We start from the raw sequence: 15,190 nt of genomic DNA, 5'->3' as shown, positions 1-15,190 counted from the left end.
ATAAATTAGAAGGATTTTCAAGTTGATCCTCAACCTGGTTGACTGTTTACAAATGCACCTTCCTAGACCATAAGGTCTCAGAGTGGGACTTGAATCCGGAGCTTCTGGCTCAGAGACAAAAACACACCACAAGGAATGTATTGAAAACATTTTAAGTTTAAAAAATGTAATTTTGCAGCATGTTCTTTTTGTCTCTTTTATCTCCCTCCTAATTCCATCTTTGTCTTCCTGTCGCTTTCTGTACATAATTTGGCAGAGTTAAATACTTAAACTTCTTGTTTCAGACTTCGGGCGGCGTGGTATCACAGTGGTTAGCACTGTTGCATCACAGTGCAAGGGTCCCAGGTTCGATTCCCTGCTGTGTCACTGTGTGGAGTCTGCACGTTCTCCCCGTATCTGCGTGGGTTTCCTCTGGGTGCTCCGGTTTCCTCCCACAGTCCACAAATGTGCAGGTTAGGTGGATTGGCCATGCTAAATTGCCATTAGTGTCCAGAAAGGTTAGATGGGGTTATGGGGCTAGGTGGAGGCGTGGGCTTAAGTAGGGTGCGGTTTCCAAGGGCCGGTGCAGACTCGATGGGCAGAATGGCCTCCTTCAGTGCTGTAAATTCTATAATCTATGACTCTGTGCATCTCATTAATAATTGTTTAGTTTGATTGGTTAGGAGATACACAGTTGCTTGAACTATTCGGGGAGTTCGAGGATCCTCTGTAGAGGGTGTTGTGCCAATTGGCTTTTGAATCATGGCAGGTTCCAGTCAAAATGTCACAGAAAATCTTTAAGCAATTGCTAGTGCTTTGCTGCTGAATGCAAAGCCCCGACCCGTGTTTTTCTCCGTAATGTTAAGATGACTATGAACTTTTTTCAGTGAAACACAAATTCATCATTATTGTGGCAACAGTGTGTACAATCTACAAGGTGCACTACAGGAACTCACCAAGGCTCTAAGTCCAAAGATGTGCAAGTTTGGTGAATTGGCCATGCTAAGTTGCCCCTTAGTGTCCAAAGATGTGCAAGTTAGGTGGAGTTAACGGGGATAGGGTAGGGATGTGGGCCCAGGTAGGGTACTCTTTCAGAGGGTCAGTGCAGACTCGAACGTCTGAATGGCCTCCTTCTGCACTGTAGGAATTCTATGGTTCTTTCGATAGCACCTTCCAAACCAGTGACCTCTACCATCTTAAAGGTCAAGGACAGCAGACACATGTCAACACCACTACCTGTAAGTTGCCCTCCAAGCTACATACCCTCTTGACTTGTATCTCCATTCCTTCACTGTCGCTGGGTCAAAATCTTGGAACTCCCTCATTAAAAGCACTATAAATGTACCTACATCAGATAGACTGCAGCTTTTCAAGAAATGGCTCACCACCACCTTCCCAAGGGCAATTTGGGATGAGTAACAAATACTGGCCTTGTCAGTAATGCTCATATCCCATGAGCGAATAAAAAACATGCCAAATAAGAGAGATGTCACAATATCACTAAACGGGTTGATGGAGTTTCTACCCCCAACATTTGGGCTGATAAATTGGGGCTGATAAACTGTGGTGATCTCTCTAACCTGAGCAAACTTGATTGAATAGCACCTCAGCCTTCAGAGAAGCTCATTTTCATCACTGATCAAAATTCTGCATTATAAATATTACCAGAAGATGGAGACAATTCCTCTAAAATCAGAATGAACAAATGGGGCGCGCCAACAATGAAAATAAATTGAATTGTTGGATTTTCATCTATGACGTTAAGCAATACAAAAGTAAAAACATTTTTTTACTGAAATTCAAATTTGGTGTTCTATGACCTAGATACAGTTCAGAGAATGATGATGTGCAGTATATGTAGGCATCAAAGTCAAACATAGTTTTTCAGTGTAAATGATAAACCAGAATAGGGGATTACTGAGCTTTCCGGCCCATTGAAAATGTAATCTTAAATGAGACATAAATCCGTTCACTCCCTAGGATTATCTCTAATTGTTGAAATAAATCCTTGAATTGTACACAGCACCTGGAAATTAGCAACGCACAAAATAAATTAGAGTGTCACTGGTGTTTGAAATCTTATTGCAGCAATGGAATGAATATTTTTTTAATTGTATAGTCTTTTTTTTTCCAATTAAGGGGCAAATTAGCTTGGCCAATCCACCTACCCTATAGTCTATAGTCATAGGGGATTAAATCGTAAGGGGAGTAGACAGGCGTTTGTGTGGTCGCAAACAAGACTCCCGAATGGTATGTTGCCTCCCGTGTGCACGGGTCAGGGATGTCTCAGATCGGCTGCAGGACATACTGAAGGGGGAGGGTGAACAGCCAGTTGTCGTGATGCATATAGGCACCAACGATATAGGTACAAATGGGATGAGGTCCTACAATCAGAATTTAGGGAGTTAGGAGATAAGTTAAAAAGTAAGACCTCGAAGGTAATACTCTCAGGGTTGCTACCAGTGCCACGAGACAGTCAGAGTAGAAATTCAGGAATAGTCAGAATGAATACGTGGCTTCAGAGATGGCGCAGGAGGGAGGGGTTCAGACATTGGAACTGGTTCTGGGGGCGGTGGGACCATTACAAATCGGATGGTCACACCTGGGCAGGACTGGAACCAATGTCCTAGGGGGTGCTTTTGCAAACACTGTTGGGGAGGTTTTAAACTAATGTGGCAGGGAGGTGGGAACCAGATTAGGAAGTTAGAGGTCAGTAAAGAGGCAGCAACTAAAGCCAGCAAGGTACTAGATAATAAACTTAAGATGACTAAGGGGAAGAGTAGACAGGGAAGAGATGATGAAAGCAAAGGGACAGGTGGTCTGAGGTGCATTTGTTTTAATGCGAGAAGTGTAGCAGGTAAGACAGATGAACTTAGGGCTTGGATTAGTACCTGGGAATATGATGTTATTGGTATTACTGAGACTTGGTTGAGGGTAGGGCAAGACTGGCAACTAAATACCCCAGGGTATAGATGTTTCAGGAGGGATATAGAGGGAGGTAAAAAGGGTGGAGGAGTTGCATTCCTGGTCAGCGATGATATCACAGCTATGATTAAGGAGGGCACGATGGAGGATTTGAGCACTGGGGCAATATGCATAGAGCTAAGAAATAGGAAGGGTGTTGTAACATTTTTGGGACTTTACTATAGGCCTCCCAAAAGCGAGCGTGAAGTAGAGGTACAAATATGTAGACAGATTATAGAAAAATGTAAGAGCAATAAGGTGGTCGTGATGGGAGATTTTAACTTCCCCAACATTGAATGGGACTCATGTAATGTTGGAGGCGTAGATGGAGCAGAATTTGTGAAGAGCATCCAGGAGAGTTTTTGAGAGCAGTATGTAAATAGTCTAACTCGGGAAGGGGCCATACTGGACCTGGTATTGGGGAATGATCCCGGCCAGCTGGTTGAAGTTTCAGTTGGTGATTACTTTGGGAATAGCGATCACAATTCTGTAAGTTTTAGAATACTCATGGACAAAGACGAGAGTGGTCCTAAAGGAAGAGTGCTAAATTGGGGAAAGGCCAAGTATAACAAAATTCAGCAAGAGATAGGGAATGTGGATTGGAAGCAGCTGTTTAAGGGTAAATCCACATTTGAAATGTGGGAGTCTTTTAAGGAAAGGCTGATTGGCGTGCAGGACAGACATGTCCCTGTGAAAATGAGGGATAGAAATGGCAAGGTTAGGGAACCATGGATGACGGGTGGAATTGTGAGACTAGCTCAGATGAAAAAGGAAGCATACATAAGATCTAAGCGACTTAAAACTGATGAAGCTTTGGAGGAATATGGGGGAAGTAGGACAAATCTCAAACGCGCAATAAAGAGGGCTAAAAGGGGTCATGAAATATCTTTGGCTAGCAGGGTTAAGGAAAATCCCAAAGCCTTTTATTCGTATATAAGGAGCAAGAGGGTAACTAGAGAAAGGATTGGCCCACTCAAAGACAAAAGAGGGAATTTATGCGTGGACTCAGAGGAAATGGGTGAGATTCTTAATGAGTACTTTGCATTGGTATTCACCAAGGAGTGGGACATGACGGATGTTGAGGTTGGGGATGGATGTTTAACTACTCTAGGTCAAGTTGGCATAAGGAAGGGGGCAGTTTTGGGTATTCTAAAAGACATTAATGTGGACAAGTCCCCAGGTCCGGATGGGATCTATCCCAGGTTACTGAGGGAAGCGAGGGACAAAATAGATGGGGCCTTAACAGATATCTTTGCAGCATCCTTGAGCACGGGTGAGGTCCCGGAGGACTGGAGAATTGCTAATGTCCCTTTGTTTAAGAAGGGTAGCAGGGATAATCCAGGGAATTATAGACCTGTGAGCTTGACGTCAGTGGTAGGCAAACGTGGAGAAGATACTGAGGGATAGGATCTATTCACATTTGGAAGAAAATAGACTTATCAGTGATAGGCAGCATGGTTTTGTGCAGGGAAGGTTATGTCATACAAATCTAATAGAATTCTTTGAGAAAGTGACAAAGTTAATTGATGAGGAAGGGCTATAGATTTCATATACATGGACTTCCCATGGCAGGTTGATGGAAAAAGTGAAGTCATATGGGGTTCAGGGTGTACTGGCTAGATGGATAAAGAACTGGCTGGGCAACAGGAGACAGAGAGTAGTGTGGAAGGGAGTGTCTCAAAATGGAGAAAGGTGACTAGTGGTGCTCCACAGGGATCCGTGCTCGGACCACTGTTGTTATGATATACATAAATGATCTAGACGAAGGTATAGGTGGTCTGATTAGCAAGTTTTCAGATTGGTGGAGTTGCAGATAGCAAGCGGAACTGTCAGAGAATACAGCAAAATATAGATAGATTGGAGAGCTGGGCGGAGAAATGGCAGATGGAGTTCAATCCAGGCAAATACGAGGTGATGCATTTTGGAAGATCCAATTCAAGAGCGGACTATACGGTCAATGGAAGAATCATGGGGAAAATTGATGTACAGAGAGATCTGGGAGTTCAGGTCCATTGTACCCTGAAGGTGGCAACGCAGGTCGATAGAGTGGCCAAGAAGGCATACAGCATGCTTGCCTTCATCGGTATTGAGTACAAGAGTCGGCAGGTCATGTTACAGTTGTATAGGACTTTGGTTAGGCCATATTTGGAATACTGCATGCATTTCTGGTCGCCACATTACCAGAAAGATGTGGATGCTTTAGAGAGGGTGCAGAGGAGGTTCACTGGAGGTTGCCTGGTATGGAGGGTGCTAGCTATGAAGAAAGGTTGAGTAGATTATGATTGTTTTCGTTGGAAAGACGGAGGTTGAGGGGGACCTGATTGAGGTCTACAAAATTATGAGAGGTATGGACAGGGTGGATAGCAACAAGCTTTTTCCAAGAGTGGTGGTGTCAATTACAAGGCATCACGATTTCAAAGTGAGAGGGGGAAAGTTTAATGGAGATGTGCGTGGATAGTTTTTAACACAGAGGGTGGTGGGTGCCTGGAACACTTTGCCAGCGGAGGTGGTAGAGGCGGCATGATAGCATCATTTAAGATGCATCTAGACAGATATATGAACTGGCGGGGAACAGAGGGAAGTAGATCCTTGGAAAATAGGCGACAGGTTGAGATAAAGGATCTGGATCGGCGCAGGCTGGGAGGGCCTGTTCCTGTGCTGTAATTTTCTTTGTTCTTTGTTGTACCCTGAATATCTTTGCGTTGGAGGGGTGAGACCCATGCAGACACGGGGAGAATGTGCAAACTCCAGACAGACAGTGTCCCAGGACCGGGAATGAACCCGGGTCCTCAGTGCCGTGAGGCATCAGTGCTAGCCACTGCACTACCATGCCACCCACATAGTCTTTTATAGTTTTATGGGTGATGTGACTTGTGTCAACTTTAATAGTTGATGGGGTTGTTTCTAATCATTGAGGTTTTACTTGTGATCTTATTAAAAAGGCTGCTGGTCACTAACTCATGAGATTGAGCACATATTTGCAAGGAAATGACATTTTCCTAGAAGAACAATCGCTAGCATACTCCATCCCCCGTATTCAGAACCGAGCAGTTCCTTCCTGTATGAGATTGTAACTTTACCAATTTCATTTTGTTTGAATTGAAGCCCATTGTTAACTATATTCCCAAAGAACTGAATGGCAACAGGAATCATTTCTATTTGCAGTCCATTATTGCCTCCAGAATTCCACTCCGAATAGTGCACCATTTCAGGTACACAACTCCGAAAAGCAACCCTCCTAAAAAAATTGCGGGGAAATTATTGTTATGAGAAATTCAATCCTTCCTTTTGCGACCAGTTTGGATTTTGAATTTTAATAAAAATATGGAGTGTAATTACAATTTGATATTTTGTTTATTGCTGAGCAAAGTTATTTATTTCACTAAAGCGTGTAACTCCTTAGAATTCGCAATTTTTGGAAAATATCTTCGGGAAAAGGATTCGGAGATTATTGATTCTAACGGATTTTATGATTTTTTATTTATCTTTGTTTTTATTATAGGGAATGTGTGTATTTTTTACTTTCATTGGAATGAGTTACCACCATATCTTTAACACTGATTCTGAAGCTACTTTGCAACGTGCTAGTTTTGTCTCTGTATGGATAGATTCTCTTCACCTTTTATCCAAGAAAAAGTTCTGGAAGTGATGGAAAGAGGACTTCTGAGAAAATACTAATCTATTTGTCGACAAAATGCATCAAACAAAGAGTGAGCCTTATTAAATGGATCGTCTAAGAAGCTTTAGGGAGAACGTCAGGCATTCAACAGAATTTGTCTCCTATTCTCATCCTCATCCTTCCTATAACTGCTCGGTTTGTGATACACTAGGCTTACATGGCTTCTGACATCGTTAAAGACTTAGTCCAGACATGGTGCGGTATGGTGGCACAGTGCTGTCTCACAGCACCAGGGACCCAAGTTCAATTTCAGCTTCGGGTGACTGTGCAGAGTCTGCATGTTCCCCCGTGTCTGCATGGGTTTCCTCCGAGTGCGCCACTTTCCTCCCACAGTCCAAACATGTGCAGGTTAGGTGGATTGGCCACGCTAGATGGTCCAAAAGTTAGGCGGCGTTATGGGGATAGCGTGGGAGGTTGGGTTGGAGGGTCAGTGCAGACTTGATGGGCCAAATGGCATACTTCTACATCTTATGGTCTTATTCCAGAGGTGAGGTGTCTGCTTTTGATGTCATGGCAGTAGTTGACTGAGTTTTGCATCAAAGAGCCCTGGTAGAATTTGAAGTCCATGTTGTATCGGTACACCCAGAGTGCTATTATGGAGGGAGTTCTGGGATTTTGACCCAGTGATGATGAAGGAAGGGTGATAGAATTCCAAGTCAGGATGTTGTTTGACTAGGAGGAGACATTGGAGATGTCTGCTGTACTTGTTCCTCTAGGTGGTAGATGTCACGGGTTTAGAAGGTGCTGTCAAGAAAACCCTGGTGATTCTCGGTGCTCGACGGGCCAAGTGCCCACCGAGTCCCACCGGTGTCGTTCACGTATGGTCCTCGGCGTTCTGGCTGTGGGTACCGTCCTGGTGGGGTGGGGAGGGGGGGGAGGGGGGGGGGGGCAGCCGACTCCAGGGACGGGGCCTCCATGGTGGCTAGGTCTATGATCGGGGGCAACCGTTCGGCGGGTGGGCTCATTCCGGACCCGTGGTAGCCGTGGCACACGCATACACAGACCTGTGCCAGCTGTGGTGCGCCGGGGAAGCGGACAGCAGTCTGGCGCCGTTCTAGAGGGTTGACACCGGCGTTACTCGCGCCGGTTTTGATGCCGACGTCAACACTTGGCCGGGATTTCAAAGAATCCCGGCCATTGTCTGTCCCGAACTGTCCTTGAAAAGGTCATGTGGAGCTGCCTTCTTGAACCACTGCAATCAATGTGACTGACCTAGGAACATCCAGACTGGCAGATTTCAAGGATTTTGCCCAGCAGCAACAAAAGAATGGATATATAGTTCCAAGGCACTTGGAGGGCACTTGCTTCTGGTGGTGCTCCCATGCTTTTGCTGTCCTTGTTCTTCTAAATAGGAGAGGAGGTTGGAAGGTGCTGTCAAAGGAGCCTTGGTGAGTTTCTGCAGTGTATCGTCTAGATAATGTGCACTGCATCCCAGTGATACTTCGAGTGAAAGTTTAAGGTAGCAGATGCGGTGCCACTTAAGGGGCTGCTTTGACTTGGATGGTATTCAGCTCCTTGAGGCAGCATGGTAGCACAGTGGTTAACACAATTGTTTTGCAGCTCCAGGGTCCCAGGTTCGATTCCTGGCTTGGGTCACTGTCTGTGCGGAGTCTGCACGTCCTCCCCGTGTGTGCGTGGGTTTTCTCCGGGTGCTTCGGTTTCCTTCCACAGTCCAAAGATGTGCAGGTTAGGTGGATTGGCCATGCTAAATTGCCCTTAGTGTTCGAAATTGCTCTTAGTGTTGGGTGGGATTACTGGGTTATGGGGATAGGATGGAGGTGTGGTCTTGGGTAGGGTGCTCTTTCAAAGAGCCGGTGCTGACTCAATGGGTTGAATGGCCTCCTTCTGCACTGTAAATTCTATTGAGTGTTTTTGGTACTGCAGCATTGAGATAAGTGACAAGTATCCCATCAAACTCCTGACTTGTGCCTAGTAGATAGTGGAAATCGTTCAGGGAATCAGAAGGTGTATTGCTGTTAGGAAAACACAGGTAGTTTTAAATTATATATATTTGTATTGGTAAGCATTAGAAACAAGGGATAGTTTTAAGTGTTTAATGTTTTCGTGCCTGAAAGGATAAAACTCTGTAGTTAGATTCAGGCTAGACAAAGGTGTTTGTATGCGTGGGGGTTCGTTTCAATTCCAGCTGTGATTCCATTGCGCTCAGAGAGGGATATGGTGTGAAGAGTTAATAAATCAGCAGTTGTTGTTTAGCAATTGGGGCCTTGTATGGTAGAGAAGTTTTAATCTTTTAGTTTAGCTAATTCGATTGCAGTTGGAGACAGGATACTGGCATGTGAATCTCTCTCAACTGCCAGGGGAAGCTGGACAGGACAAGGCAGTTGCAAAGATGCAGGCTTCCTAAGGAACGATATACAGTCCTGGTCTGGTAACCAGGGAATTGGGACAGAGGAATTTCTTAATACGACTGGAGTTAAGAGCACAGAGACCAAGGTATTTATCAGAAGAATTCAAGGAAGAATAAACAAAGTGTTCTGAGTTAAAGAGACAATTGCAGTAACCAGATTTAAAATGGGACAGCAAACTTCAAAGGCAAATTAAATGTTTCATGCCATTCTGATAAGAATCTGGGAATAGAGAGTTAAAGTAATTGTGAACAGTTTGCACAGCAGTCAAGACAAAGAAATCCTAAAGGGGTTGGTGTAAAATCCTGGACTGGATTCACTGTTAAACGTGGAGCAGAAACTTTGTTTAAAAGTGTCATTTGAAAAAACCCGGTCTGGATTTCAGAGTGTAAACCGCTGAGGAAAGAACCTGGTCTGGACTTCAGAGTGCAAACCGCTGAGGAAAAGCATCTCTGTGAGAGAAAATTTTAAATCGTGTTAAGTTTCAAAACTCTCATGTGACAATCATCTGGGGGGACTCTGAGGAGACAGCCACAGACATTCACTTGGGGTTCAAATTGGAGAGTGCATTTGACCCATCATCTTATGTACTTAAAAGGTAATTTACGTGTTAATGAGACCGTTGTAGCTTACGATGTACTTTGCGATCCGTGTTACTCTTAAAATCTGTGTGTTTATTAAGCTAAGGGGAGACTAAAGGAGTATTGTATTCTAATACAATTTTTTCCTGCTTAAGAATGTGTTTTTCTTGTTGTTATAACTAATTAGCGATCCCGGGACTCTGTTCCTCTCAATTTTAATTTTTAAAAGTAAAAGTTACGCTGTGGAATTCTCCGCCGGCAGCACACCCACGCCCATGGGTTTCCCGATGGCGTGAGTGGCCACAATGGGAAATCCCATTGGTCGGCTGCAGGAACGGAGGATCTCGCTGCTGGTGAGGGCGTGCCGTGCAGGAAAACACCGGTGGCGGACTGGAGAATCCTGCCCATTGTCTTTTGAGCCAGGGTTCCATTCTGGGAACATCCCGTCCAGTTATAACACCAACTGGGATCAAAACATTACCTGCTACAGAACTCTCACCATCTGGTTCAGTTAAATTTCTAGGGTTTTATTTTAGTTTTAGGATGTTGATGATAGGGTATTCATTGATAGCAATGTCATTGAATGTCATGGAAAAATAGTTACATTTTTCTCTTGCTGAAGACGCCGATGCCTGGGAATCGTGTGGCGCGAATGTTACTTGCAGCTTATCAGCCCCAGGTCTTGCTGCACACAAGCATGGACAGCTTCATACCTGAGGAGTTGCAAATGGTGCTGAATGCTCTGCAAACATCAGCCAACATTCCCATTTCTGAGCTTATAATGGAGGGAAGGTCATTGATGAAGCAACAGTGCCTAAGGGAATCGGGTTCAAATCCAGCCTTGGGTGACTGTGTGGAGTATGCACATTCTCCCCGTGTCGGCATGGGTTTCCTCCGGGTGCTCCGGTTTGCTCCCACAATCAAAACATGAGCATGTTAGATGGATTGGCTATGCTAAATTGCCCCTTAGTGTCCAACGTAAGGTAGGGTTACGGGGATAGGGCGGGTGGGTTGGGCTTGGTGGAGTGTTCTTTCAGAGGTTCGGTGCAGATGCAGACTCGATGGGCTGAATGGCCTTCTGCACTGCAAGGATTCTATGGTTGGATCCTGGGGTCTTTGAGGAACGCCTGCAAACGGGTCCTGGAACTGAGACGATTGGCTTCTAACAACCATAACCATTATACTTTATGTTAGATATAACTGCAGCCAGTAGACAACTTTGTCCCAGTGCCTTAGATTTTTCTGCAGCTCCTTGATCCGACACTTGATTGAATCCTTCGTGTCAAGGACAGTTGCTTTTACCTCTGGATTTCCGTTCTTTTGTTCATATTTGGACCAAAGCTTTAATGAGGTCCCGGGCAGAGGAATCTAGGCAGAATCCAAACTGAGCATCGATGAGTGCATTATTGTGTAAGTGCCACTTGGTACCATTGCCAAGAAACCTCCCTTCACTTTACTGATAATTGAGAGTAGATTGATGTGGGTCCGGGGCGGGGGGGGGGGGGGGGGGGGGGAGTAATTGGAAGGATTGGATTTGTTCTGATTTTTGCAGACAGGGCAGAGATGGACAATTTTCCATAGTGTCAGCTAAGTGCCAATGTTGCAGCAATAGTGGAACAGATTATCTGGAGGGGTGGCCACATTCTGACTCGATTCAACAGCAATTGTCCACCTTTTGGACAATAGCTTTTAAATTTAAAATAAATGTAAGGTGAAGATTTTTCACATTTCTGGGAACAGAAGGAGCCTGGAACACGGAATAGAGGAGGAACTTAAGAATCTGTTACATTATTTTTACTTTTCCTGTGATGTGGATATGTCCCTTCTGCACCACTAAGCTTCTTTGCTGTCACTTGCAAGTTGATCTCCATGCAAAATACAGCTGATCCTATTCGTGCCATCCTTGAGCTGGTCTGCATTGGCCAGCTCCTGAATGCTGCTCGACCCTGTGAAAATGTATAAAGATTGGAAGGTGAGCTCCTTAAAATCGGTCTGATCATTGCTGAGGGCAAGCTTTCTAGTTCACCCTCCCCCTGCTCTCCCCCCACACTTACAAAAATCACCTGGGTCAGGAACAGAGGTGGTAGGCCAGCACACAGATCATGGGAATCAATTTTTTTGGCCAACCACCTCTGTCTGGCCCACTCCCGGCAGAAAGATTCTGCCCCTTTATATCCTTATCACAACTTGCTTTCCAACCTATTTTTGCATCACAAGCAAATTTGGCTACAATATACTTGGTTCCTTCATAATCCTTTTTAGTCTTCTCCTATCTAATATAGTACTGTTTTTCCTTCTGTAATACTATCCATCACTCTCTCTCTCTCTTGTGCACGGTATTCCTCTTTTTACGTTCTCTATACTGGGGCCCACCCTCCTGCCAATCTAGTTTAAACCCACCCTAACCAGTCTACTCAACATCCCCACAACGACATTGGTCCCTGTCCTTTTTGAATAGGTGACTTCTGCCCCAAAATTGGTCCAAAGGGCCTAAGAATGTGAAGCCCTCCCTCCTGCACCAAGCCTCAAATCATACATTGTTATTCCCTCTTTTCCTAATTCTACTTCCACTGACGTGTGACACTGGGCTAATCAAGAGATTAGTACCATCTATGTCTTACTTTCTAATTCCCTCCCTAACTCCTGAAAGTCTGACCATATGACCTCAATAACAGTCCTCCCTATGCATTGGTACTGACACGCATCACAACTTCTGACTCACTTCTGTCTCCCTGCAAAATATTCTGCACCCTGTCTTTGATGCCCTTTACCCAGGAGATAACATACTATGTGGGACTCATGATGATGGTTACCATCTGGCTGGCTGTCTCCCTAACTATGGATTCAACAATAGCCACTGCATTTCAATACTTTGTTGTTCCCCATCTGCAGTGCCTTGCCCGTTAGTGCCATGGTTTGGACTGGACTCCTTTATGGTGCCATAATTCCCAGTAGTGTCCAATACTGAGTACCCAGTTTGTGAGTGGAGCACACCCCAAAAACTCCTGGACTCCCTGTCTCTTCCTACTTTCTAAGATGGTCACCCACCTCCTATCTTGAACTCTCTCTGCCTGTGAGGTGGCCAGCTCCTGGAACACATGACCCAGGACCTCAGGGCAGCACAGTGGCACAGGTGGCTAGCACTGTGGCTTCACAGCGCCAGGGTCCCAGGTTTGATTCCCTGCTGGGTCACTGTCTGTGTGGAGTCTGCACGTTCTCCCCATGTCTGTGTGGGTTTCCTCCGGGTGCTCCGGTTTCCTCCCACAGTCCAAAGACGTGCAGGTTAAGTGGATTGGCCATGATAAATTGCCCTTAGTGTCCAAAAAGGTTAGGAGGGGTTATTGGGTTATGGGGATAGGGTGGAAGTGAGAGCTTAAGTGGCTCAGTGCAGACTTGATGGGCCGAATGGCCTCCTTCTGTACTGTATGTTCTATGTTCTAAAAGTCTCAGCCTTCTTGATGCTCTGCAGTGACCTCAGCTGCTCTTCCAATGCAGAAACCCTGAGCTTGAGCTCAAGGAGCTTGAGATGCTTTTGACACATGTGAAATATCCTGAAATTCCCATACGGTGCAGGAATTGCAAGCAACAGGCCCACACATAATCTAAAAAAACCGATATTCCCTCTTTTAGAATTTTCATTAATGGACCTAGACCTCAGATCTCAGTGTCTGCTACCCCCTCTCTCGAAAAACCTTTTTTTTTAAAAAAAGGGCGTCACCTCTTCCCCAAGTTCCCTCTCGGACAATTTCCCTGAGTTTTAGCAGTCTGCAGAAGCAGTGCTCACTATCACTTCCTCCCATCCCTATAGGGTCTGACTTACAAAAGGTTAATAAATAATAATAAATAATCTTTCTTAGTGTCACAAGTAGGCTTACATTAACACTGCAATGAAGTTACTGTGAAAATCCGCTAATCGCCACACTCCGGCGCCTGCTCGGGTACACTGGGAGAATTCAGAATGCCCAATTCACCTAACAAGCATGTCTTTCGGGACTTCTGGGAGGAAACCAGAGCACCCCACGCAGGAAACCCACGCAGACCCGGGGAGAACGTGCAGACTCCGCACAGACAGTGACCCAAGCCGGGAATCGAACTTGGGATCCTGGCACTGTGAAGCAACAGTGCTAACCACTGTGCTACTGTGCCACCGTGTGGGTAATACTAGCCTAGATGATTGACTCCCAATGCCCACAAAGTTTGCAGAAATTACTGCTGTGTCAGTGTTCCTCATATCCGAAGAATAAATAAAGTTGTAAAAAGGCAGGCTTTTTCTGGGTTTGTTTGAGACTCCTTTAGAGATCTTAAAGAGAAATTTGAACTTCCTATTAACGGTTAAAAAAATGACACACCAAGATTTCATGTTTTATAACTTTTACTGTTATAAATGACAAAAACTAGGTTCAGTGGTAGAATTCTCGCCTGCCACGCGGGAGGCCCGGGTTCGATTCCCGGCCAATGCAGCGGATTATAAATGACAAAAACTAAGTTATTGAGTAAACATCTTTTTGGAGGCAACTGATACTTTAAAATATAGAAAGGAGATTCCCCATTTAACTTTTAGTATAATCAAAAATCTCCCAGCATGGTGGATTGCTGGATCTCCCAGCAGGGCCGGCTCAAGGCACCGGCAACTCGGGCAGTCGCCCGGGGCGCCATGTGCTAGGGGGCGCCAGAGACTCGGGTCCCGCGCATGCGCAGTTGGGCCGGTGCCAACCAGCGCATGCGCGGTGGCCGCCCTCCCCCAGGGCGGCCCCGCCCCCCCGCTCGGTCCGCCCCCGCCCCCCCGCTCGGTCCGCCCCCGCCCCCCCCGCTCGGTCCGCCTCCCCCCACCCCCCCCCCCCTCGGTCGCCCCCCACTCGGGTCCGCCCCCCCCGCCCCGCCCCGCCCTCAGGTCCGGCCCCCCCGCCCCGCCCTCGGGTCCGCCCCCCCCACCCCGCCTTCGGGTCTGCCCCCTCCAGCCCCCCCTTCGGGTCCGCCCCCCCCAGCCCCCCCTTCGGGTCCGCCCCCCCCCTCAGCCCCGCCACCCTGCCCCTCCTCGGCCCCGCCCCCCTCCTCCCTCCTCGCCCCCGCCCCCCTCCTCCCTCCTCAGCCCCGCCCCCCTCCTCCCTCCTCCTTCCTCGGCCCCGCCCCCCCCTCGGCCCCCCCCCCAAGGGCGCCGAAGTTCAGCTTGCCCGGGGCGCCAGCAACCCTAGGGCCGGCGCTGTCTCCCAGTTAGATGGATTAGTCATGCTAAAGTACCCCTTAGTCTCCAAAGTTTAGTTGGGGGATAGGGTCTAGGTAAGGTGCTCTTTTGGAGGGTTGGTGCAGACTCGATGGGCCAAATGGCCTCCTTCTGCACTGTAGGGATTCTATAATCCTATGTGACACTATCCTTTAATTGGACCTTTTATCCTCCAGGAACCAGTCCAACTTTATTCTCAGCTCGCAATGGCTTGCTTCTTTTTTATTTTCCCAGCCAAATAATTTTGAATACCAAAACTGACTTTCACTGTGAGTGTTACACTTTGGACGTCTTCCCTCTAGCCCCAAGCTAGGTGAAACTTCCAGCTTCCTTTAAATCCTTATGAATTTAGTCTTCCACATCTGTGCCTTTATTTTTTACATAGAATTTACAGTGCAGA

This window comes from Scyliorhinus canicula, chromosome 2 (assembly GCF_902713615.1).
Source record: "Scyliorhinus canicula chromosome 2, sScyCan1.1, whole genome shotgun sequence".
NCBI lineage: Eukaryota > Metazoa > Chordata > Chondrichthyes > Carcharhiniformes > Scyliorhinidae > Scyliorhinus > Scyliorhinus canicula.
Note: the sequence above shows the minus strand (reverse complement) of the source record.